Source organism: Sus scrofa, chromosome 13 (genome assembly GCF_000003025.6).
Source record: "Sus scrofa isolate TJ Tabasco breed Duroc chromosome 13, Sscrofa11.1, whole genome shotgun sequence".
In the NCBI taxonomy this organism is placed as follows: domain Eukaryota; kingdom Metazoa; phylum Chordata; class Mammalia; order Artiodactyla; family Suidae; genus Sus; species Sus scrofa.
In genome coordinates this window covers 173,787,152-173,814,345 of record NC_010455.5, presented here as the reverse complement: position 1 = coordinate 173,814,345, position 27,194 = coordinate 173,787,152, and the positions used below count along the sequence as shown (strand labels likewise).

The following is a 27,194-nucleotide window of genomic DNA, read 5'->3' as shown; positions in this document are numbered from 1 at the left end:
ATAAAGTCCTAAATCACAATGAAAATAACATTTTTCAAAAGGAAGATACTCTAAAATGTTAGCATTGAAAAGCAAGTAATATCTTACCACCTACTCTATCTTTAAAAATTCTTTAAAAAAAAACTCATGTAAACTTAATTTTAATTAAATTAGCTAATAAAAGGAAAAGGTTTAATTTTTGCTTTTTAACTAAATAGAAACTATACTTTGTCAGTCAACTGGAATTGATTGAGAAAAAAATTTTAAAGAACAAAAAGCGATAATTCATATCTAATACAACATAGTATCATCTATAATAAAATGTACCTGGGTTTTTAGACACTGAGAATTATATTGAGGCTATTATATATATATTAATTTCAAATAAAATTAGATAGCAAGAAGCACATAATTCCAATGAGATAAATTATGAATTTAGCTACTAAAAATCTATGATAATATAAATTTCAGAACATAGGTTTTTATTATAAAATATGATTTTAAAGTTTTCATTTTGATATCACATTATTTTGGGGATTTTAACCTGCATGACTTTATTTAAATTAACATACTATTTAATCATATGATATCCACTGAGCCCTGGTTATCTATATTCATTATTACAATAAAACATTTTCTTTCCCTTAAGGCCTAAACTGTACTTAGCTTATTAAATATTGAATTAAAAGTACTTCTATTTGTATAATCTATAAGTCCAATCAGGTATTCTCTAGGAAATAAGTAGAAAAGGATAGCATATCTTTATATGCTAAATGCTTCCAATTATACTTTCAATAAAAAAGAAATACTTGACTTGAGAAATTTTCAAGTCCCTTTTTTTCTCTAAATTTATATTCTTAACCAGCTTGGTTACCTGCTCTAATAAGATGAGAAAAAGTCAAACTTCAAGGGGAGTGTGTTTGTATCTGTGCATGTATATGTGGGGGCGGCGGTTTGGGGGCAGAATGGTATGAGGCCAGCAGTGAAAGCAAAAGTGAAAGTTTTCAATCTGATACAAAATAAAAAAGAAACAAATTTAAAATAACTCATGACCCACCCTGATAATGATTACTCTGACTGACTAAAAACAATGAATTTTATATCATTTATTTTTAAACTGTTTATATATTTCTTCCCTTTTCCACAAAGATTACCAAGTTATTTTTTCAAAGCATTAAAGCTTATAAATTATACTACTGAAGTTTGGACAAAACTTAAAAAACATCTTTTTCAAAGTAGAGGACCCAAAAAGCTGAAGAGTTCAAGGTCCAGAAAACAGAAAGCTAAGCTAAATCATCCCCCATAATGAAACCTAGGTGAGGTATTATGTAAAATTATTAGATATCTCATCTGAACGAGGCATTACTCTTCTCCAAAATAAATCACTATAGGTTAGCTAACTACATATAGATATACAGAAACACATCCATCTTTTTCAAAGTTAAAAATTCTACCTTACCTTAGAATGAAGATAAATTCTGCTCCAGATTAAAACTGACAGTGACTTAAACACGTACAGATACACATTATTATTGGCAAATATTAAATTAGTAATTTTCTTTTAAAAAGTTATTTTAAAGGTAAAAGTTTTTAGATACTATTTATATTATTTCTTCCTCATTTTTTCCTCTCTGAATGCCTTATTTATAATAGACTAAGTGTTATATTTAAGTAAACTATTATAATACTTCTCTTGTGCAAAGATACATTCATGAACTTGATTTACATCATCTTATTAAAATTCATAAATAGATGCTCAACATCACTGAGATGTTAGAGAAATGCAAATCAAAACTACCAGGAGGTACCACCAGTCAGAATGGCCATCAGTAATAAGCCACAAATAACAAATGCTAGAGAGGGTGTGGAGAAAAGGGAACCCTCCTACACTGTTGGTGGGAATGTAAATACAACCTTAAATCTAGAACTACCACATGACCTAGCAATCCCACTCTTGGGCATATATCAAGATAAAACTTTCCTTGAAAAAGACACATGCACCCCTATGTTCACTGCAGCACTGTTCACAATAGCCAAGACACGGAAACAACCTAATTGTCCATTGGCAGGTGAATGGATTAAGAAAATGTGACATATACACAATGGAATACTACTCAGCCATAAAAAAGAACAAAATAATGCCATTTGCAGCAACATGGATGGAACTAGAGACTCTCATACTAAGTCAGAAAGAGAAAGACAAATATCACATGATATCACTTATATCTGGAATCTAATAAACAGCACAGATGAAACTTTCCACAGAAAAGAAAACCTTGAACATGGAGAACAGACTTGTGGCTGCCAAGGGGGAGGGAGAGGGAGTGGGGCGGACTAGGAATTTGGGGTTAATAAATGCAAACTTTTGCCTTTGGAAGGGATAAGCAATGAGATCCGATGTATAGCACTGGGAACTACATCTAGTCACTTATGATGGAGCATTATAATGTGAGAAATAAGAATGTACATATGTATGTGTGACTGGGTCACCTTTCTGTACAGCAGAAAATTGGCAGAACACTGTAAACCAGGTATAATGGAAAAAAAACCAAAAATAATTAAAATAAAAAATTATAATTACAGTGTCAAGTTTACCCAACTTCATTCGAAAAATGACTCAAGGAAACCTAAAGATAGATACATCTAAATAGCATCAAAAATAAATGAGAAAAATACAGGTAAAGGAGAAAAAAAAATCTTGCAGATATACAACTATAAAGCATCTGGTAATTAGTTTTCTTTTCCAGTCCAAAATAATTATGATTTTATAGACTATATTGACTATAAGAGGGTTTTCCTTGACTATCACCTTTAAATGATGATTTTTTAATATTAAAGGAAAATAATATTACAGTTTATATAAAGTTATAGATATTTAGAATACTTAGGAAGTTGCAACACAACAATGTACTCTGAGACTAAAAATGGATAAGCACTTGGGGGAAGATATGAACTGGAGAGTACCAGTTGCATAGGGTTAGAGATAAGGCAAAGTGAAATAAAGAGGCACCTAGTTCCTCAGTACAAAGTGTGTGTGTGTGTGTGTGTGTGTGTATTTTCTGGGGGTAGAAAACTGTATGGGAAGCTGCTATTAATCATATTTAAATTTCAACTATCACTCCTTCAGTAGTTTTAAAATTTGCACTAACCTTGCTAAAAATATATATAGTTCTTCAATGTACATTTGTACACGTTCCTACAAACAAAGGGAGATAGCATTTTGTGGGATGGCTAGAATAAAATATTATGGAAAATATAGGTGTTGTATAGGATAGAAAAAGAAAGTCAAAATCACTGAGCGTCTACTGCCCATATTACATAGTCTTCTATACCCCATATTACATAGTCTCACTTAATATGGCTGTAATATCAAGTGTGTTTCAGGGATGAGAATCTGAGATTTTTAGAAAATTAAATAAAATGCTCACCCAGCTAATAGGTACAGGTGGAACTCAACCTTTTGAGTCCAAAACCTTAACTCTCAAGTATAATTTCATAGTGCAACATTCAGCATGACCATGTATAAATTAATTTTTGTTTTTGTCAATTCCCTGGTACAAAAATTAAAAAAAAAACACATACTTATAACTCTAATATGTGGTCATGTCAGTTGTATGAACTTGGGCAAGGGACTTAACTTCTCTAAGCCTCAGTTTTCTCAAGTGTAAAATGGAAAATAAATTCAACACACTCCTAAAAGAGGGTTAGGTTAAATAGGATAATGTGTATAATATGACCAGCAGTATTTGATATGCAGTAAGGGATTGCTTAAGGGAAACTTATTGGAATTCACTTTAAACTTGTTCAGAAAATCTGTCAATTCACTTCTGACAGGCAGAACAGGAATACATTTCTTTCTTCTTTCTACCTATTTATTCTGCTTGGTTAATATGTTTATTATTGCCTTTAATCTGAAAAATCGTCATAGAAAATTGTGGTTTAGTTTTTCAGCTCCCAGAGGTTCATTCCTGGACTCTGAGGAAGCTTCTCTTTTTCTGAGATCCCCCATATATCCTTTGGGCATTTTAGAAGGGTTCTAGATCTTCTTTGAAACATCTTTCTCAGGCTTCTTGTCACAGACTGGATTCTCGCTCATAGCAGCATGAGCTTTCTTAGACATCTCCACCACCATGTCTAGAGTTACATTGTTGTTTTTGTAGAGGGAATTAATTCTTGTAAGCATCTTCATCTTATTCAATCAGGTAACACATATAATCTGCCATGTTCTGACCCAGGATGTGCTTCTCATGTACTTCTGCAATGGATTCCTTGCCTTCTGAATCATAAGCAGAGAGTCATTCGGTACTGTGAGGGACAGACAAGCCTCTATCTACAGCTCACTCTTGGGCTCCAAAATTTTATTTTCAGTAGGAGTTCTGGCAAGCCCTGCATCCACAGCAGGTGAAGGCACCAGGTTGACCATCAATGCTTTCCACATCGTGTACACCTCCAGTCACCTCCACTTGGCCTTCATAGGTCTTGGCCATGTTGAACGTAGTGAGAAACCTGCAGGCCAACAATTGGCTAGTACAAGATATCACAGCATAGTATTTTAGGCCAATCTTCACACTCTATTTTGGGAATTCAAGAGCATTAGTTGCACAAACTATCATATCTCTTCTACATGGAACAAGTGATCTGACAAATGGTGTCTCTGTCTGTTACATGAACTATCATCCTGTATTTGGGTGTATCATACTTATTTTTACCCTGGATTATCAAGCATTTCTGAGTGTAGCAATCAACCTGACCCTCTTATCTTCTTTCAAATTTCACTTGGCATTTCTTGGATTAGGCCTTATTCTTAATAACTTAAAAAAATAATGTATTGAGGAAATTAAAATCAAATCAAATCAAATCACTGTTTAAGAAAAAACAAAAAAACTCTGTCTTGTAGGAGACCCTTGTGCCCACTGCTAGTCACAGACCTACAGGCCCAGCACCTCTGGGTCAGGGTGGGAGGAGCAGTAAGGGATGGGATGGGGAGGGGGCTGGCCGCAGTCCATGCACAGGCACAGTAAGTAGTCAGAATTTTTCTCTTTAAAGTGACTACCTTTGGGATAATTTTCTTTCTGGTAAGATATATCCTCTGGGAAATGCCCACTTCATGTTAAATCCTCTTTCCCAATTAAGTGTCACTTTTTCCTTGACTCCTGCCCTATTTCTTCTTCAACTGAGATGCTGCTCTTTCTGTCAGCCTTGAGAATCCATTCCTTCTTTTCCTTGCTCTCTGTGGCAACTTAATCCCTAAACTAGTTCTTCATATGGTCTCTTATCTTTCCCTTCCTTTTCTTTTCTAAACTCTTTTCCTCTCTACTTTTTCTCTTGTCAGCCTCTCTTCCTTTTAAATTGTCCAATCTAATACACAGCACAAATGAACCTACATACAGAAAAGAAACAAACTCATGGACTTGGAGAACAGACTTGTGGTTGCCAAGAGGGTGGGGAGAGGGAGACTGGGAGTTTGGGGTTGGTGGATGCAAACTATTGCATTTGGAGTGGATAAGCAATGAGATCCTGCTGTACAGCAGAGGGAACTATATCTAATCACTTGTGATGGAACATGATGGAGGATAATGTGAGAAAAAGAATGTATATACACATATGGCTGGGTCACTCTGCTGAGCTGCAGAAATTGACAAAGCATTGTAAATCAACTATTATAGAAAAAATAAAAACATTAAAAAAATAAATAAATCATCATTGATAAGGCAAAAGTGAATTCCTATCAAACCAAACTAGCCATTGCTTGAAATTCACTAAGTAAACAATATCTAATAATTCTGAAAAATAAAGACATCTAGTGCCTTGTTGGATGCATTTTATAAGAACATTATGCCAGACCTCACTTAAAATCAAGGAAGCATTTGCAACACACTCACACAAATAGTAATGAATTAGGAGTCAAGAAAATGATTCTAGCCAATTTTGCAAAAATCAATATAAGCACTTAACCTCTTTGAACCTCAGAGTAATATTTTTTGAAAAGAAGGTACTAGATTATTTGTTCTCCTTCTAATTTTACATTTCATAAGCTTTTATTAAAGTGAAACTAATTCAAGATAAAAAATTTCCTGAGTTTTAGGATACAGAGTAAATAATTTGAATCATTTCACTATATACTAACATAATCCAGACCTAAAGTGTTATCACATCAAATAATGCATTTTAGGCAATAATGGAATTCTAGATGACATGAAAAAATAAACATACAAACTCAAAAACAAAACCATTTGGCCTATCCTCTCCCTGCAACAAAATCAAACATAAAATTTATTTTTTTTTATATTCCTCTTCTGTCCAAACTCTACCTATTACACAAATCTTAGCATAAGCTTCACACAATCTTCCTGGGAATTCCTTACATTAGTATTATTTGAAGGGCAACAGGAGATAAACTGGTTCATGTAAACATTTTTCCAAACACAACCATTAATTTCCTGAACTGAATTAATAAGGTACACAGAAAGCTAAAAAACTCAAGTAAAATCCAACATTAATTCTAAAACAGTAAAAATAAATAAACTAATATATATTACTTAAGAAACTGTGTTTTCAGTCATTGAAATAGGAAATGGAAAGTAACAAAACTCTTGCCTACATTAAAATAAATGCAACTTAAAGATTAGAGTACTTTGGACACTGCAAAAGTGGCTATGTAATTAGTATGATGCAGACTTTTAGAAATTTATTTCCATGAAGAAAACTACATAAGAAATTATTGATTTGGAATGCTCAAATAAGATTATCCTTTCCCCCCCGCGTTTACAATCACTGTTTAGGGGCCTTCTACAACATGTTTACCACTATGAAAAGTAAAACCATTAAACTCTTCACTAATCATATTTCCTTATTAATGCATGAATTTGTTTAATTTTAAGTTTTAACACACATGGGCATTCATCTGAACATATACCCCAATTAAAAAAAAAAGTAATATATCCAGCCTCTAGTTAGAGCAAATTTAGAATGACCTGCATGTATAGCCTACATTGGAATAAGAATGCTTATGATTAAATATTGAAAACTTCCCCAAATGTTATATAAATCTCTGGTGATGACAACAAAAGAAAGAATCCACAAAAACATCAGTATCCTTAAGGAATTATCAGCTTCTTTTTGTTTGCTCCAGTTATAAATTTTGCATTTGCACATTGCTGCCTAGATTTTCAAAGGGTTCTGCAATGTTTAATTTAACAATCTACCCATATTGCTGTAATAAAGCCAAGAACTTCTACATATATATAATTTATACTATCCATATCAGGGACAGATTAGTGGGCAAAATAGAACTTCCAACATCCAGGACTGTAATTAATGCAGAAATGGGCAAGCGTCATCAAAATATGACCAATCAAAAAAAAAAAAAAAAAAAAAGACTTCTCAAGCTTAGGCACTTTACCCCCAAGAATATACAAAAACACATAAACTGGGAGTTTTCACTGTGGAGCAGCATAAATGAATTCAACTAGTATCCATGAGGATAAGGGTTCGATCTCTGCCCTTGCTCAATGGGTCAGGGATCCGGTGTTGCTGTGAGCTGTGGTGTAGGTTGCAGATGCGGCTTGGATCCCATGTTGCTATGTTGCTGTGGCTGTGGCATAGGCCAGCAGCTGTAGCTCGGATTTGACCCCTAGCCTGGGAACTACATATGCTGCCAGTACAGCCCTAAAACAAAAACAGAAACATATAAAAAGTGATGCATCTTCACAAGACTCAATTTGACCTGATGACTGGGAAGTATAAAAAATGAGTTTCTAAAAATTCTAGTAATTGTAAATATATATTGAATGCTTTTTAAATGCTGGACCTTGTATGATGTGTTCAGTGTGAATTATTCCATGGAATTTCCACAATAACCCTCAGAGGTAGGCACTACGGTAGGGGTTGGTAAACATTTTTGTACAGGACCAGAAATAAATATTTTAGGCTCTGTGGGTTATGATGCAATGATTTAGTTCTGCTGTTGTAGGATGTAGAAGGTCATAGACAACATGTAAAGGAATAAGCATGACTCGATTTCAGTAAAACTTGATTTACAAAAACAGAGAGCAGCCAGATTTGGGCCACAGATTATAGGCTGCTAACACCTGCAATTAAAACTCACATTTTACCAGGGTTCATATGTAACTTTGACAGGGCCACACAGCTGACCAATGATTAAGTCAGAATCTGAACTCAGGTTTCTTATTGCAGAATCAAAGCAGCCTGCTACTACGTACATCTGCCTCTTGACAGCAGTTTAAAGAGTAAAATAAATACAAATATATTCTGAAGTAAAAGATAAACTGAAAATTTGTAAAAGATAAAACAGATCAGAAGAAACATCTGCAATGGACACAGGTCCTAGGAAATAAAAGTTTAAGCTCCTCAAATATTAGATGTGAAAATTTTGAGAATTTAGCTTATGCTTACAAAATTAACTTATTAAAAAGGCCTGAAATTATTTTAATTTTCCATGGTTTCAAGATTCTTTTTCATATACAAAGACACAGGATGAACTGCTAAAGTGACCCAGCCAGATTTATACAAATAATTATCAATGTACTTTGCAAATATACAGGGCGGGTCAGGTTGAGATGAATGACCCACATCTAGGGCAAAAATCCTCCCCAGCCAGAGTGACCCGGCCCTTTAAAAATATGCCTCATCTCACCTGGGATAAAATCCAGTCTACTGTCCTGGTTATAAGGTCCAACATGATCTGGCACCAGTCTAATACTGTGAATTGCTAACTTTCACAAAGTATCAGCATCAGTGGCATTCTGTCTGTTCCTCAAGCACATTCAAGCTCATCTCAGCCATAGGGACTTCATATCACTGTCTGGAATTCTCTGCCTGAGTTGGACACCAGCTTAAATGTCAGCAGATTTTATCAACAATAAACTCTGAGAGGCCTTCTCTGGACACCCAGGGATCATATGTAAGAAAATATGTCTTAAGCAAGGAATTTTATAATTGTGTTCATCCATAATTAGTTTTCAATTAACCCCTCAAGTTCCTTGGAACTAAGTCTCCCACCGTTACCAAAATTAATTTTTGTTGCTGAGAATCACTAAGTTGGATACCTGCTGTATATCAGGAGGTCACTACTCATAAAACTATCAATGGTTTTCTGGATCAGTAGTCAATTCTCCCATGCAGAACTATTCATTTCCACAAAGAGGGAATCTGCAACCTAAAACTCAAGTCTTCTCCTCTATTATACACAGATAATGGACAATGCAACATTAACAAAAGAAATCAGAAAATAAAAAACAGTAACAACAAGGAAAGTAAGGAGAGGCACTATCTAGTTAATTCCACTGTGCTTCTTCCACTGAAAATTGTTTTTGAGATTTTATTTAAGAAATATAAATTCTACATGTTACTTTCTGATTAAATGATGGGTTCAGGAAAGCTGCTTACTTGGGCTATACCATCTTCTCCCTTTTAGTAAAGACCTCCCAAATTACATTTTCACTACCATTTTCAACCTGCACTGAAGGCAACTGAATGTGTTTGTAGCATTTGCTTCTTCAATGGCATGTAGAATTGTCATTATGAACAGTTCCAACTACAATACTCAATGACCCTCAAATAATAAGCAACACGAGACTGTCAGAATCACGATATATCTGTTAACTCCTGAAATTCTCCTCCCCGCCTTTGGCTGCTGGCAGTCAGCACATTGGGGAGATAAAGAAAGAACAGAAAACTACCCTTTACTGAGAATCTATGATAGTCAAATGCTTTATCCAGATAATCATAATTTATTTTTTCTTTACACTTATACTAAGGGTTATCATCCTCTAATTACAGATGAGGAAATTAAAACAAGAGATTTTAAGTGATTTTCCAAAATCATCTGGACAGGTTAAGTGAAGGATTGAAACACTGGTACAGATCTGTTTGACTTTTCTCCCATCCAAAACATTGCTGAAAACAAACAGAGTTTATCCACGGACATGGCAACTAAACCACTGATTACAGACCATATGTTTCCCTGCCTCCCAAATTATTGTCTAACTTTTGTTCCTGACAGTTTTTGTTTTGACTTTGTTTATTTTTTGCTTTCTCTTGTTATCTCCCCTATTATTGGTATATTAGTGAAGTTCATAAAGTTTTGGATGTATCACTGGATGTTCATGGAGCTTGCAGCAATGGGCCACCTCACTAGCCATCTTAACTTGCCTTTTCTAGAGCACTCTTGCTCATGACTGGTTTCTTTTAAGTTATTAATTACCACCACAATGTATTTCATTGCTGATGTTGTGGACTACTAACAGTCAAACCTCCTTTGGAAAGAATTATAACATTAGAATATTTTAATGCATATTGTAATATATAGATTGCTCACAACAGAGCCACAAATAGCTCAAATTTGGCAGCCTAACTTGTCACTAACATAAAAATATGATTCACATGCATTCACGGACAGTTATATGAGGGATAAATGAGGAAAAAAAAGAAAAACGGGTATAAAAATTAAATAAAGATATAAATGTGAACAGAGAATGAAACAGGCACATAAGTGGAAAGGTCCAGAAAATAATGGCTATACACAAAAATTAGTATAGCTCTGAAGTATGTATTCTTTTTATAACTTGCTAATTTTTTCCAACTAGTATGATGTCCCATGTTATATGTCTGGTCTCTTGGTTCAAAATTTTTCTTCTTTTTACTACAGTCACATTAGTACTAAGCCAGCAAGAACAAATCTGTATGTGAAGCCTCCATGCCTCTCCATCACCACCCAAGGATATAATTCCTTGACCTTTGATGTAGAACGCTAACCAAAGAATAATTTCAAAGATCCTTTGTCTCATAGATACTTGTTAGACTTTGGCAATAGTTTATTTTATGAAAAGTATGCCTCTTTTAAAGATGAAAGAAGGGAATATGTAGTTGAAGACAAATGCATTTTTGTGAATATTTTTCACATTTATAGATAAAAAGCCTACATTTGTTTCCCATAATTCATAAACACTTCATAAGGAAAGGCCTCTTTGAAGGTTTATGATCCTATTAAAATAAGACAGAAAATATGATTTTGATTAATCGGGGTGGCCTATATTTTTCTGCTGTGGCTTTTAACAGACAAAAGTTTGAAAGTAGCCCCACAAGCTCTGAAGTGCTGTCATCACAATGGCTGGCTGAACAAAAAATACAGTAGTTCTCCAAAGCTCCAGGGCTTGTTGGTAACACCTGTGATTGCAGGTGGCTCTTTCTGAAAGAAACACACCACTTTCCTCTTCATTGGTGACCACTGTGTTCCACAGTGGGTCAGAGGTGACCAGGGTGCTTTCAAGTTCAGTTTCATATTTCTGAAGAACTGGATTATGAGCACTGACAAGTTCCCAATTTAGCCTGTTAGAAACATAAAAGTGGTCCACTTTCCAGCCTTTAACATATATTTTCATTCACTAAGTATAGCAGGAGATTTAATCTAGTGACCTTCTTTTGGAATCCAATTTAAAGCTAAATGATAGATTTTAAGAGTTGTCACAAGACATGTATTGAGGCTTAAAAAACGGCAGCTTCACTAAACACTCAAGGGAGAGTAAATGAGGTAAAACAAAACAAAACAAAACAAAAAAAACAAGCGGAGGAGGAAGGAACACAATGTCACTCAAAGAGTGAGTAATTCTCTGTTACTTGTATACACATTATTTATGAGTTTAGATGACTGTGCAGAACCAAATCTTAATATACTAGAAGTATTCCAACACAATTGCCCTTTCGAGGTATAAAATAAATAGAAAACAACAAGGATACAATGCATCACTAAACAGGGCGATGGCTAAGAAATTTCTGACTAAAATATAATATGATACAGTCAGAACCCATCTAGTATATTACATTCAGAATTCCAAGTTTAAGAGGGATATAGACAATTCAAGTTTGCTAATAAATGAGAATTCAAAAGCAAGTAATGCAATAGGAAAAACAATTGCAGAGAGAATGAAAATACATACTCTGGAAATAGAAGGAGCCTTGGGGTAAAATATTCAAAGGCACTCTATGTAGAAAAGTAATTGGATCTGTTTTGTGAGTGTCCATGGGTTAAAAATTAGTAGACAGATCTTTAGCCCGATATAACAAAACATTTTCTAAAGGCCAGACCTGTCCAAATAAGGAACAGGCTACCTCATGAGATGGGGTTCACACTGCTGAAGACATCTAAGGATCAGGGATGATGAAGAAAAGATTAAAGAATTAATCAACTGTATACTGAATTCTCTACAAAGAATTGAGTCTATAAATTCCTTGAAAGAGAACTGTCTACAATGAGACCCCAGACTGATAAAGAGAGCATCTTAAAGTAAAATAAATAGCAACATACAATGAGTAACACTAAATAGTAGCAGAAAGAAATGTAACTAAGAAATACCTAGTTTATAAATGCTTCTTTGATGAGTTAGGGAATACCTAAGTGCAGTCAAGGTTTGAATTGTCAAAATCAGGATGTCCTGAAAAAATCTGAGAAAAAGCTCAAGAAACAATAATGGAAAAAATAAAAATCTTTTTAAAAAATCTCACACTGTACATCCTACACTTACACAATGTTATTTGTAAACTATATCTTAACAAAGCTGGAAAAAATAAATTAATAGTAAAAAAAAAAAAAAAAGAACCCCACACAAAAAAAGAACAATGACCTGCATTATACTTAGTGAAAGCTAACATCATTACTAATCTTCATAATATGCATTCATCAGTCCTAATCCATCACTGATGGGAAGAAAGAAACACTAGTTGGTAAACCCAAACTTTCCTCTTATTACAGGGGTAGGAGCACCTCTCAGGCAGGAATGGTTCACAAGGCATTTACTCCACCAGGAGTACATACTAAGGCAATGTCATGTTTATAGAGTTTATTCTATGCTCATTTTAAAATCTTTTAAGTTATTATTTGAATTCAAAAACTCTTTGGAACAAAACAAAGGTGACATGCTTACTGAACATAAAGGGTCCCAACTAAATTTCAAGGGGAATACACCATCTAACATTATTAGATCATTATTTTTAATGTACTTTTATGAGTTTAGTGTATGACCTCTATCACTCAATGTAATCTAGGGCAGGGATTCTGTACTCTGAAGTTGAGGGTCAGCTCTGAGTCCCAGTGATTTTAACTGGCATTGATGTTCTAAGAATGCATGAGCAGCAGAGGTCCTGATTTGACTAAATCTAAACAAAAGTTACATAAAAATATCTATTTGTAAGTTATCACCTATGTAAATATGCTTTTGAAAACAAAGGCTACTTTCTTTCTATGCACCTGCGGCATATGGAGGTTCCCAGGCTAGGGGTCCAATAGGAGCTGTAGCTGCTGGCCTATACCAGAGCCACAGCAACGTCAGATCCAAGCCGCATCTGCAACCCACACCACAGCTCACAGCCATCTGGATCCCCAACCCACTGAGCGAGGCCAGGGATCAAACCCGCAAGCTCATGGTTCCTAGTCGGATTCTTTCCCACTGTGCCATGGCAGAAACTCCCAGTATTTATTATTTTTAATTGCTAAATATTATTCCATGGTATAAGTGTACTGAAATTTGTTTAACCATTCATCTGTTGAAGCATACCTGGATTGCTTCAGGATATTAGTAATGAATGAAGCTTCTATAAATATTCATGTAGATGTCTTTGTGTGTGTGTGTGGGGGGGCTATTCTGGGGGATAAATACACAAGCGTGTGATTCTTGGGTTATATGGTAGTTTCCCAACAACCACACTGTTTCACAGAGTAATTGTAACATTTTACAGCCTCATGAGGAATGATCCAGTTTCCCTGCATCTTCACCAGCATTTGATGAAGTCACTATATTTTAGTTTAGCCATTTCAACGGATGTGTGGCAATATCTCATTGTAGCTTTAGCTAGCATTTCCTTAATGACTAACAATATTGAATATATTTTCTTTCATCTATTTGCCATCTACACACACTATTCATTTCTTCTGATCATTATTTAACTGGGTTTTTGTTTTGTATTTTTCTTTTTTAAATGTGGAGTTTTGAGACATGATTATGTTTGGTTGACCTTTGAACAACACAGATTTAAACTTGTAGGTCCACTTATACACAGGTATTTTTCAGCAGTAAATATTACAGTACTATATGGTCTGTGGTTGGTTGAATCCACAGATACTTCTGAAATACAGAGGGATGAACTCTAAGTTAGATGCAGATTAATTCCTGCGTTGTTCAAGGATCAACTGTATTCTAGACCTGAGACCTTTGTTAGATATTGTTTGTAAATATGTACTTTGCAAACATTTTCTCCCAGTCTTTTCTTTCCATCATCTTAGGGCTTATATATCATATTTTGATAAAGTCCAATTTATAAGTTTCCTTGTATTGACTGTGCTTTAGGTGTTGAGTTTAAAAATGCTTTGATTACTACATTCTGAATTTTTTCCCTAAAAGTTTTCCAGTTTTACATTTTACAATATCAGTCCATGATTTATTTTAAATTTTATGAAGGTGTAAATTTTAGGTTAAGGTTTATTTTTAGCCCATGTATGTCCAACTGCTCCAGCATCATTAAGTTGAAAAGACGATCTTTCCTCCATTGAAATCCTTTTCTACCTTTGTCGAAAATTAGTTGGGCATTTTTGTGTAGGCCTATTTTGGGGTTCTCTATTGGTTTCAACAATTTGTACCTATCCTTCCATTGGTACCACATAGTTTAGGTTACTGTAGCTTTGTAATAAGTCTTACAATTGGGGAGACTGATTTCTAACACTTTATTTCTTTTATAAGATTGTTTGACTCTTCCAAGACAGTTGATTTACTTTTCCATATTATTTTAGAATAACCTTCTCTATGTCTAAAAAAAAATCTTGCTGCAACATTAATAAGAATGGTCTTAAACTGTTTTTTAATAGGGGAAAAATGACATCTTCACCATATTGATTCTTCTAGTCTGTGAGCACAGTATGCGTCTTCATTTATTTAGATCTTTTCATTTCTTTCTGTGGTATTTTACAGTTTTCAGAATACAATCTTATCTACATGTTATTATATTTATACCTAAATATTTCTTTTGAGAGAGGAAAGAAAAAGGGAGGAGAAGGAAGAGAGGAAAGGAAGAAGGTAGAAAAGGAAGGAGTAGGTTTAATTAAAAATAGCATATTTTTTATTTTAATGAGCCTATGTTTATTGCTAGTACATAGAAATAAAATTGATTTTGTATGTTCTTCCATCTTGCAATCCTGTTAAACTTACTTCTTAGACTTTTTGTTTGTTTGTTTGTTACTTCTCTGTTTGGATTCCATAGGATATTTTGTTGTTGTTGTTTGGGTTTTTTTGTTTGTTTGTTTTTTGGCCACACTTGTGGCATGCAGAGGTTCTTGGGACAGGGATCAAATTTGTGCCACAGCAGTAACCAGAGCCATAGCAGTAACCAGAGCCACAGCAGAGACAATGCCAGATCCTTAACTCACTAAGCCACCAGGAATCTCCTCCCTGGGATTTTATATGTAGATAATATTACCTACAGATAGGAATAATTTTATTTCTTCTATTCCAATCTTATGTCTTTTCTTTCTTTCTTTTTTTTTTGGCTTTATTTCATCAGCTAGGACTTTTATCACTATGTTAAATAGGCATGGTGAGAGCATACACATTTGCCTTGTTCTCAAACTTAGGGGAAAAGCATTTAGTTTTTGGTCATTAAGTGTATTATTAGATGTAGATTTTTTTAGTAGATGTTCTTAGTCAAGTTCAAGAAGTTCTCTATTGCAATTATTCTGAGCTGTTTAATTATTATTATAAATGGGTATTGAATTTTGTAAAATACTTTTTCTGCATCAATGAATATAATTTTTTTTTCTTCTTTAGCCTATCAATATGATGGATTATATTAGTTGATTCAAAACATTTAAAAAGCTTCACATTTCTGGAATAAACCCTACTTGGTTATGATGCACAACTCTTCTTATGTATCACTGAATTGCATTTGCTAATACTTTGTTAAGAATCTTTGTGTCTATATTAAAGAGGAATACTGAGCTGTAGCTTTCCTTTTATTACGGTCTCTATCTGCTTCTGGTATCAGAGCAATATTGGCTTCATAAAATGAACTGTGAAGTGTTCCTTCTTTTTCCATTTTCTGGAAAAGGTTGTGTATAGTTAGTGTGACTTATTGAAATGTTTCAAAGAATTATCCACTGGACATGTCTGTTCCTTTAAAAATAAACAAATAAAAATCTGTATCATTTTTAAGCCATTATAGTCAATGGCTATTTAGAATCTGTTTAGAAGAATCCAAATCAGAAAACCATAAAAAGAGATCATTTACATGTTATATCTAGGTAGGATCAATGGAAACACTATTTCAAACATCCTGATCTAAAATTTGGGAGTCACAATAAAGCACCATGCGGTCATCACTGTCCAGGTGTTTTGGAAATTTTTTCCTCAATAAGACAAATAAATATTGACTGTTTTCACCTACTGTGATAAGGAATGAAAGAAAGAGAAAAAGAAAGAAAGGAAGGAAGAAAAACATCTCTACCTATGGATTTATTATGTGAAATTACAATTTAAATTTCATGTAGTAGTAATGTTTTAGGAATGGATCCATTTTATTTATGCTGTCAAAAGTATGTATGTAAAACTGTTCCTAGTATTCCTTTATTGTTGTTTTGCTATCCGTGGAGTGATATACCTTAAAAACTAAATAGAAGAAAACTTTATTGTATTCACCCATATTTTTACTCTTTCTATTTTCTTGTTCCTCACTGATATCCCAGTATTCCTTTCTTTTATAATCTCCTTTCTGTTTAGAGAATTTTCCTTTAGCTATTCTTTGAGGATAGGTCTACTGGACAAAAATTCTTAGTTTTCTTTCATCTGTGAATGTCTTAATTTATGCTTCATTCCTGAAGGATTTTTTGCTGGTTTATAGTTAATAATCTTGTAATAAATATCTTTAGGTATACAGTGTTTTCTTTTTAATAAATAATAGGCTTATAGCCTTATAATGAAATATAGCCTTAAGTGAAATAACTCAATGATCATGCTTTAGAATTTTTAACACAAACACTGACAAAAAGACTGCAAAAAATTATACACCATGAAAACAGTGCATAAAAGCGATTCCCTACTCTTAGAGAGAATATGGACTAGTTGACTTCAGAAGACCCTTCTAACTCCGTGATTCCAAATGTTACCAGACACCACTGAGAAGGATCATTTATCATGTTAATTTTTAGACATGCCTTTATTAGTCAGGGTTTTCCAAAGAAACAGACTGAACAGGATATAAGATAGATAGAGAGCCAGACAAACAGACTCAACATTCTTTTCTATAAAGAGCTTAGGGATGAGTTTAGGAATGATATGCATGTATATCTTTCCATATATATGAAACGTCTTACAGAAATTTGATTCATACAGTTATAGAGGCAGAGAAACCCCACAATCTGGCCTTCTGCCAACTGGAAAAGCAGACATTGGGGGGTATATTTCAGTCCCAGGGGAGCTTATGATGTAACTTGCAGTCAGAGGCCTAAGGCCTAAGAACGAGGGTTCCACTGGTGTAAACCTCAGAGGTGGAAGGGCCAAGAACCAGGAGCTCTGCTCTGATGTCCAAAGGCAGAAAAAGATGGATTTCTGAGCTCAAGAAGAGAGAGAGGAAGAAAAGTCCATCCCTTCTTTACCTTTTGGTTCCACTGGAGTCCTCATGGAATTTGATGAAGTGCACCCACACTGGTCAGGGTGATCTCTTTACTAAGTCTCCTGAATCAAATGCTAATCTCTTCTAGGAGCACACTCACAAACACACCCAGAATTTTTTCTTTTTTAAACCAGCTATTTTGCATCCCTTAACCAAGCCCAGGTGACACAAAAATTAACCATCACAATGACATAAATAAATAAATAAACAAACTCTGAAGAAGACTGAGGAGTTTCTTTTGCCTTTGATATTCTCAGCCAATACCTGTTTACTCCCATATCAGTTCACCTGGGCATTTTTGCTTTTCTCCCAGCTCAGAAATTCATTGATTGTGTACATCCTACACTGACGTTTCTTCTCTATAAAAACTTTAGGGATAAGTTTAGGACATACTTCACTTTACAGCTGTAGAGTAAGTCCTTGAGAAAATAGAATTATTTACTTCTATAATTAGTTGAAAAGTTATGACCAGACCCAGAGGTATTGGTACTCCATTATTTTTTTAATCTGTAAATAAATTACTTCATCAGGCACTTTCGGGGCCTGAAAAACTGCTACACACCCCAAAAGAAACACCTTAACTAATGTATTCACAGAAATCTCGGAATTTGTATATGAGACACTTTTAAATTAAAAAATGACCCTTTATGTGGAGAAAAGGGAACCCTCATACACTGTTGGTGGGAAGGTAAGCTGGTGCAACCACTAGGGAGAATAGTATGGAGGTTCCTTAAAAAACCAAATATATGCATTCCCATTGTGGCTCAGAAGGTTAAGGACCCAACTTATCTCTGTGAGGATGAAGTTTCAATCCCTGACCTTGCTTAGTGGGTTAAGGACCAGCATTGCCATAAGCCATGGCATAGGTCACAGATTGGCTCAGATCTATTGCTGTGGCTCTGGTGTAGGCCTCAGTTGCAGCTCTAATTCGAACCATGGCCCAGGAACTTCCACATGCTTTGGGTGCAGGTGTACTTTAAACAAACAAACAAAAAACTAAAAATAGAACTACCATTATGATCCAGAAACCTCACTCCCAGGCATATATTGGCAGAAAACCATAATTCAAAAAGATACATGAATCTTATATTCATTGCAGCACTATTGCAATAGAATAGCCAAGACATGGAAGCAACCTAAATGTCCATCAGCAGAGGAATGGATAAAGAAGATATTGTACATATATACAGTGGAATATTATTTAGCCATTAAAAAGAATGAAATAATGCCATTTGCAGCAACATAGGTGGACCTAGAAATATCATACTAAGTGTGTAAGTCAGACAGAGAAAGACAAATATACTATAAGAGCACCAACATGCACAATCTCACACAAATGATACAAAAGAATTTATAAAACAGAAACAGACTCAAATATCTTGAAACCAAATTTTTGGTTACCAAAGGGGAAATGTGGGGCAGCATGGATAAATTAGGGGTTTGGACTGACATATACACACTACTGCATGTAAAGTAGATAGATAACAAGGACCTACTGTATAGCACAGGGTAATCTACTCAAATAACCTACATGGGAAAAGAATCTAAAAAGGAATGAACATATGCATAACTGATTTACTTTGCCATATACCTCAAATTAACGCAACTTTCTAAGTAAGCTACCTTTGAAAGAAATTTATTTTTTAAAAAGATGATCCTTTAAATTATATCAAAATAATGAGAAAATATATGGAACAATTTTATCATTTTGTCATACAGTGTAAAGAAAACATAATTTTCATTCATTTGTTTTTCAAAAGAGATCTTAAATGGTAAAATCACTATAAAAACAAGCATATAACCCCATATGACGCAGATGTTCAGTACCGTGGCTGAACTAGACCTGCAATACTGATTCTATAGGAAATATATCCTTCACATTATCCACATCTATATGAACTTGACTCAAATTTATCTTGAAAGTACATATACTCATGTTAAAAAACTATAATTTCCCATATAAATTTACAAATAATACAGTGACTTTTGATCTTCTACTCTATCTGCCCATGTTGAAATCAGAATAGAGAGAGACCTGTATCTGATATATATGAAACATATAATCACAGGTTCTTATACTAATTAAATAAGATTGACAATTAGATTGCTTATTACTATATTTAAACACATATTTCTATATTTTTATGTTTATATAAAATTGTTTATAAATCAAAATATTCATAGAAGTTAATTATATGCCATGATAGATTTATTGATAGATAATGGGATGTAAGATTGGAACTTATAAATTTTTTATCACTTAACACTTATTTAATGGGCAGTGGGTAAGATAAGTCCTTGATAAAATTGTGAACTTATGTGGGATGGAAAAAATTATAGAGCAAATAATAACATACATAATTGTTTGAAAATTATCCTCTAGGTTAGAGGCATTCGGATTTTAAAATTCTTTAGGGACTTAATTAAAATAGAAAGAGTCATCACTTCTCAAAAATATGGTCAAGAGGTTTAATTTTGGCTTTGCATGTTTATTTTGACATTTTTAATGTGAGGCAAAAAAACATTTCATACTTAAAACAATATTTTTTCTTTATATTTCTTTTCAGTTGGTCTCAAGAGTAAAACCTTTTAATTATATATAAAACAACATTACCATTAACATTAATTTATACAAATTTATAAAATGAAGTTATCTTCACACATAAGAACAACTGGACTTTATAAATAAGTTGGTATATCAGAAAATAGATCATGATTTCCTATTTAACATGCTGCTTTAATAAATTTTTCAGGGCACAAATAAAATTAAAACTGAATATATAAAATATATCAATTTAAAAGGCTTTACTGTGTGGCAGCATGGGAAGATAAAAATATTTTTGAAATAGAAAAATTTTTAACATCAAAAGCCAAAAGAAATGTCAGAACATCTTGCATGAAAATATCTCATGAAATACACAGAATACTTTCTCAAGATATATAATTTTGTTTTAGGTACAATTCTAATAGTTAAGTATTTATTGGAGAGCAAACCCATACCTTTCGAAGTCAAAAGGCAAGTCATTGAAGTGACATGTCTAATAGTAGAGACTAACATGGAGAGTATTTTCAAAGTAATACACATACATTATGAGACCTGCATAAATGCAATATTAAAGTAACAAGGGGAAGTCCAGATTAAGTCTGTTCGAATGAGGTGGGCAAGAGGATGTTCAAAGGGGCAGGGACAAGATGGAGCTGGTAGAGCTTTTATGAAGGCTTCCTACAAGAGGAAATAGATATTTGGTCTTGAAATAAAAGACAGTGTATAGGAGTTCCCGTCACGGTGCAGAGGAAACAAATCCGATTAGGAACAATGAGGTTGCGGGTTTGATCCCTGGCCTTGCTCAGTGAGTTAAGGATCTGGTGTTGCCATGAGCTGTGGTGTAAGTTGAAGATGTGGCTCGGATCCAGCATTGCTGTGGCCGTGGCTTGGGCTGGAGGTTACAGCTCCAATTTGACCCCTTGCCTGGGAACCTCCATATCCTGCGGCCCTAAAAAGCAAATAAAATAAAAGACAGTGTTAAAGTACAGGGGGGAAGGCATTCCAGAGACTTGTCATGTGAAAGGAACTCCATACTGCAGAATTTATAAAGGTATTAAGCCCCTAATTTACCAAGAACTTGGAATTCATCCTTAAGATCAATTACTTTTAAAATGTGATTCTTGCACCCACAGGGCTTCAGTGAAGATGCCTCAGTGCCAAGAGGATAGGACATGAGGCTGCTGGGGCAACTGGGAAAACCCTACCTTGGTTCTTCAAGATGCAAAAAGGATTAACCCACTGTGACTACTGCCTAGTGTTCTTAAAGTCCGTGTGCTTTCTCCCAGAGATTGGCTAAGGGTATACAACAAAACTGTGGACACATCCCTGCTTTAAGTACCTTTTAAAAATAATGCCATATCTTCTAATAAGTATGTTTCTTGAAATTTAGAATAAGATCCTTTTGTATATCAAAAAGTTATAACTGAATGTATCCATGGGCCCATAATTTCTGCCCTGGGGAAAACAGAAAAGGAGTCAGGCCTCTGCTGTAACTATCCCACCCGCCATCCCAAATGCATGTGAACATGCACACATGGTCAACCACCAGGCTTTTCCTCAGACAGCTGAAAATGAAAAACACCTTTGTGTTGCCCACTGCTAACTGTAATCCTAACCACCTAGTACACAATGGTCTTTGTGCTGAAGACCATTGAGGCAATCAAGGAATCCCACTTTCAGTCAGTGGACTAGAAACAGGATAATGTCCCAAGAAATTTGGGAAAGCATATCTGACAAGGCATAACTGACTTGTGAAACCCTGTTTTATGTCTTTTGGTCTCCTATTTCTATCTCATATGATCAAGAAAGTATCAATCTATGACATAATCTATAAGGATGAGGCAGCCTCAAGTGTGAGAAACTCTACAATAGACGCTGGATCTCCATTTTCACCAGAGAATGAAATGCTCCATCAGCATTCATTTGTTTAGAAAACAACTGTCATAGGCTATAGTTTACTACTGAATTATTTACATTTGTCAGTCAGTCGCACACCAAGTTTGCATTTGAGAAAGTTTATTCCAATAATATTATGAAAAATATATGACGATGAATTGAGAATATTTGTTTTTTGTGGGTGTGTTTTTGTTTGTTTATTTTTTGTCTTTTTAGGGACACACGCATGGCATATGGAAGTTCCAAGGCTTGGGGTCAAATTGGAGCTGTAGCTGCCAGGCCACACAACAGGCACAGCAAGCTAGGATCTAAGACCTACATGGCAGCCCATGGCAACACCCACTGATCCTTAATCCACTGAGTCAGGCCAAGGATGGAATCCGTGTCCTCATGGATGCTAGTCAGGTTCATTACTGCTGAGCCACAACAGAAACTCCAAATTGAGTATATTTGAGTCAATTGTCTCTCAAGCTTACTAGGCTTATAATTAATTATACCTCCTGCTGCGACTTAACATTTAACAGATTTGATCCTGAAAATTCTTTAAACTGATTCTTTTTGTTGTTAACTTTCTGGAAATGTTAACTATATGAAAATTCAAAGAAAATGGAGAAGTAAAAATTGTCATTCAAGTACTTATTGACTACCCTTCTCCAGCCTTTAAAACAGATTTCTGTGAAATTAAAGGGATGTCTCATAATCATAGCAGAATTCCAACTCTAGTCAAATCCAGCTTTCTGCTTGGTCTATAGATGGATGGGCCCTCAATATCACTCAGGAATCCCATCTTATTTCCTTAATGATGAAATAACTTTTCCATTCTCTCAGATGACAATTTCATACCTCTTCTCAGCTAGAATTCCCAACATCTCTCTCTTAACTTTTCCCCTTAAGTAAACTGCTTTGACTTTTTGAAAAAAATGAAAAACTAAAAGCAATTATAGAACATCATCAATACCCAATCAACTCTACCACTCTCTGTGCTAAAACCCTTATACTCTGTCTCTTTATTATAACGGTTACACTGTCCTTGTCCTTTTCCAAGACCAGCCCTCCATTCGTATCCCAAATCCCATCATCCCTTCCCAAAGATTTGTACCTGTAGTTATTCATTCTCTACTGACTCAGCAATTTCCCCTTGCCTATTGGTTAAACCTTATCAGCTAAAATATCTCCTCCCTTAAAGGAAGCCTTCTGATTTATAACTCTCTACTTCAGCTACCAACCCATTTCTCTACTCCCCTTTAAAGATTATCTCCTCATAAAAGTATAAAAGTTACCTACACTTGCTGCTTTCAGTTCCTCACTTCACATTCTTTTTTTTTTTTTTTTTTTTTTTTTTTTTTTTTTTCTGCTTTTTAGGACCGCATCTGCAGCATAGGTAGGTTCCCAGGCTAGGGGTCAAATCAGAGCTGCCAGCCTATGCCACAGGCACAACAATGCTGATCCAAGCTTCGTCTGTGACCTACACCACAGTTAATGGCAATGCCAGATCCTTAACCCATTGAGCAAAGCCAGGGATCGAACCCGCATCCTCATGGATACTAGTCGGGCTTGTTACCACTGAGCCACAACAGGAACTTCCCACATTCATTTTTAACCCATTGAAAGGAGAATTTCAACCCAATCATTTGAATCAAACACTTTTTAGTCCGAATGAACATCCACTGGGCCAAATCAATATCTAATTCTCAATTCTCTTCTAACATAAGCCAAGCAGGCACAGTTGAAACTACCCCTTCCTCCCGTCCTTTTATTTCACCTACAGGTTCTTCGTCCTGACCTCTTCATGGGAAAGTAATTAGGACCATATCTCTCCTCATCATCACTTTTCAGGTGATTTGATTCACTCTGATAGCTTGAAAAACCTTTGATAAACAGATGACTTCCAATTTTAATTCATAAGCCCTAACCTCTCCATTCAATTCCAGGCTCAGATAGTTGACTGGCTATTCAACATCTCCATGTGTATGTCAAACAGACATTTCAAATTTAAGTCATCCAACACACCTCTTTTAATTCCCCCCTCAATACTTCTCCCAGTTTCCTGCAGTTCTATAAATGGCTATGCTGTATCTCTTGCTCGAAAGGTACAGAGGTGTCATTTTCAAAGGCCCATTTATCCACTGATCAAAAACTTAGAAATAATTGTCCTTTCCCTCATACACAACAATCACTCAGCAAGTTTCATCAGCTCTCCCTTCAAAATGTATCCCGTTTTAATCTAATCAATTCTTGAAGCCCCTGATGGTACCATTCTGATCCAAGACATAGTTTCTTGCTGGCTTACTGCAGTGCAAATGTCACACCATTCCCCTGATCCACATCACTTAACAGCTTCCCATTAAATGGAGAATAAACTCAACAAAACAGAAGAAAATCCATACTCCTTACAGACATCTACGAGGCTTTACATGATCTAACAACTGCCAAACTCTCTGGATTTTCCTCCAATTCCCACTTACTTATCATTCTGCCTCTCTTGCCTCCCCTTCAACATACCAAGCCTGTTTCTCCATGGGGACTTCACAACTGCTTTTTCCTCATTGTTCACTCATCCTCTGGGGTTTTATATTGTACCTCACTTCATTCAGGTCCCTGCTTAAAGATTGCCTCTTCAGAAATGGTTATCTTGACCACACTGAAAAATAGCCCCAGTCATAATAACGATGAACACTTCTAGCTGGCTTTATTTTTCTTCATGGTACTTGCCACTTTCTGGAATTTTATTTTGTACTGTCTGCCTTCCCCATAGACAGGGCTCAGAGGACTAGGTTCTTATCTGTTTTTTTTTTTTTACTCCTTCATTTCCCAGGTTCATGCACACCAACTACATAATGAATACCCAATACAATTTTTTAAAATTAATTAATTAGTTAATTCAGCACCCGTGTGTGCCCAACTTAATTTTAATATTTGATTCTAAGCAGCAGATTGCTTTATCATCAACATGTGTCCATAAAGCCCCTGTCCTTAACATTTATTTTAAAAAGCTGAGACACTCAGAAGTTCATTTTATATACTTCTCTAGCATATGTATATGTTTTCTAAAGACACCTTACAGGCATTTCTAATAGAGAAAAAGTATTTCATTTCTATCTTTAAAGCAACACTTCCTTTGCTTTAAAACAAATATAATTGCACAGTTTAGAAATGTATATTCTTGCCCTATTTCGTCTATCAATTTTAGGTGTGTTGAGATTGTGAACTGTAGTTAATAGCAAGAAATCAAAACATCCAATAATCTATGATTAATCTGTATAAACTTTCAGATAAGTCTATATACACATGAATGTAAATATGTATATAAATGATAAGAAAACTAAAGAAAACAACTTAGTTCATATTGATATAAACTAGTTACTATCTACAGGGTAATATAATTTATAAACACATACAACATGAGAATTGGATTTCTACTTTCTGCAGGATGTTAATAAATCCTACAGCAAGAGTGAATAAAAGGACCAAGCCTCCCTCTGGCTTGTTCTCCAGCTTCTCTGAATAGCCTAGGTTTAAGCTTAAATGGCCTCAAAGGTTTGCATTTCTTAAGGCAAATTTCTAGCTGCAACCAGCTTTTTGTACATGCTGAAATAATCAGCACAGTGGGGAAATAAGCCCATCACAAGGAAGACAAAGAGGAAAGAAAAGCAAAGCTATGCCCTCACCTGACACAGAACCGTATCTTTCCGAGCCTCAGAACCTTGCTCCCCTTTGTATGAAGAAGGAGGAGGAGGAGGAGGAGGAGGAGGAGGAGGAGAAGTGGATGGAGGGAGAGGAGAAGCTAAGGGGAGGGGAGGAAGAAAAGTCACAAAGAAAAAACAGAATACTTCACTCCGGCCTTGAAGGGAGAAATTCTTAGGTCCTTATCAATTCAGAAATGACTACCTGATCTAGACACAAAGGATGGCATCTCCTCACAGTATCTGGTTGTAATTAGGTTCTTATTTTTGCATTGCCTATATTTTAATATTTTACATCTCGCTTGCTTGTGGCAAGTGGAGTTTCTATATTAAGACTTTCAAAAAGAACATAGAGACAATTTCCCTTTAGCTCTTTCTAGAAGTTGATAAGCACATATTAAAAAAAAATAAAATCCATGACTTCTTATTTTGGCTATCATCTTTTAAATATCACAAAGTTTAAATTGCCAAATGTACAGCTAAGATCTAGGAGACAGAGAGCAAAGAGCGAGACAGAGAGAAAAGAAAGAAGCCAGCCAGACAAACCTTTGCTCTGCTGATGGGGAAGACTGATAACCATATTTTGTTTAAGTTTGTGTAAATCCTGAAGCAGGTTGGGCCATTACTTACTGCTTGAGGAAATAATAGTAAAAAGCTTCACTTCTGTAAAATGTACACTATAAATAATTGTACTATAGATTGATAGGGTTTGAGAGTGATCAAAAAGAAATGAAAGATTTCAATAAAATAAGCAAATTGATGACAGGTACAGAGCAGCCCACAGCTTACAAAGAGTCAGGGCTTGGATGCCAAAGCAAATCTGCCCTAGCTCCACCCCCTAACTACCACAACTTAAGGTCACTATACTTCTATTAGTTACGGCACTAGTGAAAATCTTCATTTTCTTAAAAGGACACATGTTTCAAGTAGGATATTCTTTACAAACATTTAAAACCACCATTAACAATGTTTATAGTATGGAATTTACACATGCACACTCAACAGAATATCTCCTAAAGATGAGATCAAAGGAAAAATAGGTAAGTTATCACTATTTTAAAATATAAAATGCAAATATAATTGCAAATTTTATCTACAGATTATGATAGCTAACTAAAGAATGACGAGAGAAAGCCAGAAGCAAGCATTCCAGGGGATTGATTTTAGACTACTAAAGTTAAGAAGGGGCTTTTACACTGTAGACAGGAAAATAAATGGGAGCTAGCCATTCAAAGGTAATACTCCAGGCAGAGGGAAAGCCCCAAAGCAAGAAAGGCAGGAGAGTCATTAGAGATGAATGAATGAGAAGAAGAGGAAGTTAGGATGAGACTAGCGCCAGGTCCTTCAAAACTTCATATGTTAAAACTAAAAAAAAAAAAAAAAAAAAAAAAAAAAAAAAAAAAAAAAAAAAAAAATCTTCT

The 27,194-nt window shown here is 34.9% G+C and overlaps 1 protein-coding gene and 1 pseudogene across 1 annotated transcript in view; both read right to left on the bottom strand.

The window, feature by feature from the left end:
* GBE1 (1,4-alpha-glucan branching enzyme 1) overlaps nt 1-27,194 on the bottom strand; it is a 275,246-nt gene that overhangs the window by 95,301 nt on the left and 152,751 nt on the right. The window lies entirely within an intron of this gene.
* The window catches only part of LOC102159217, a 31,279-nt pseudogene continuing 6,541 nt past the window's right edge, over nt 2,457-27,194 (bottom strand).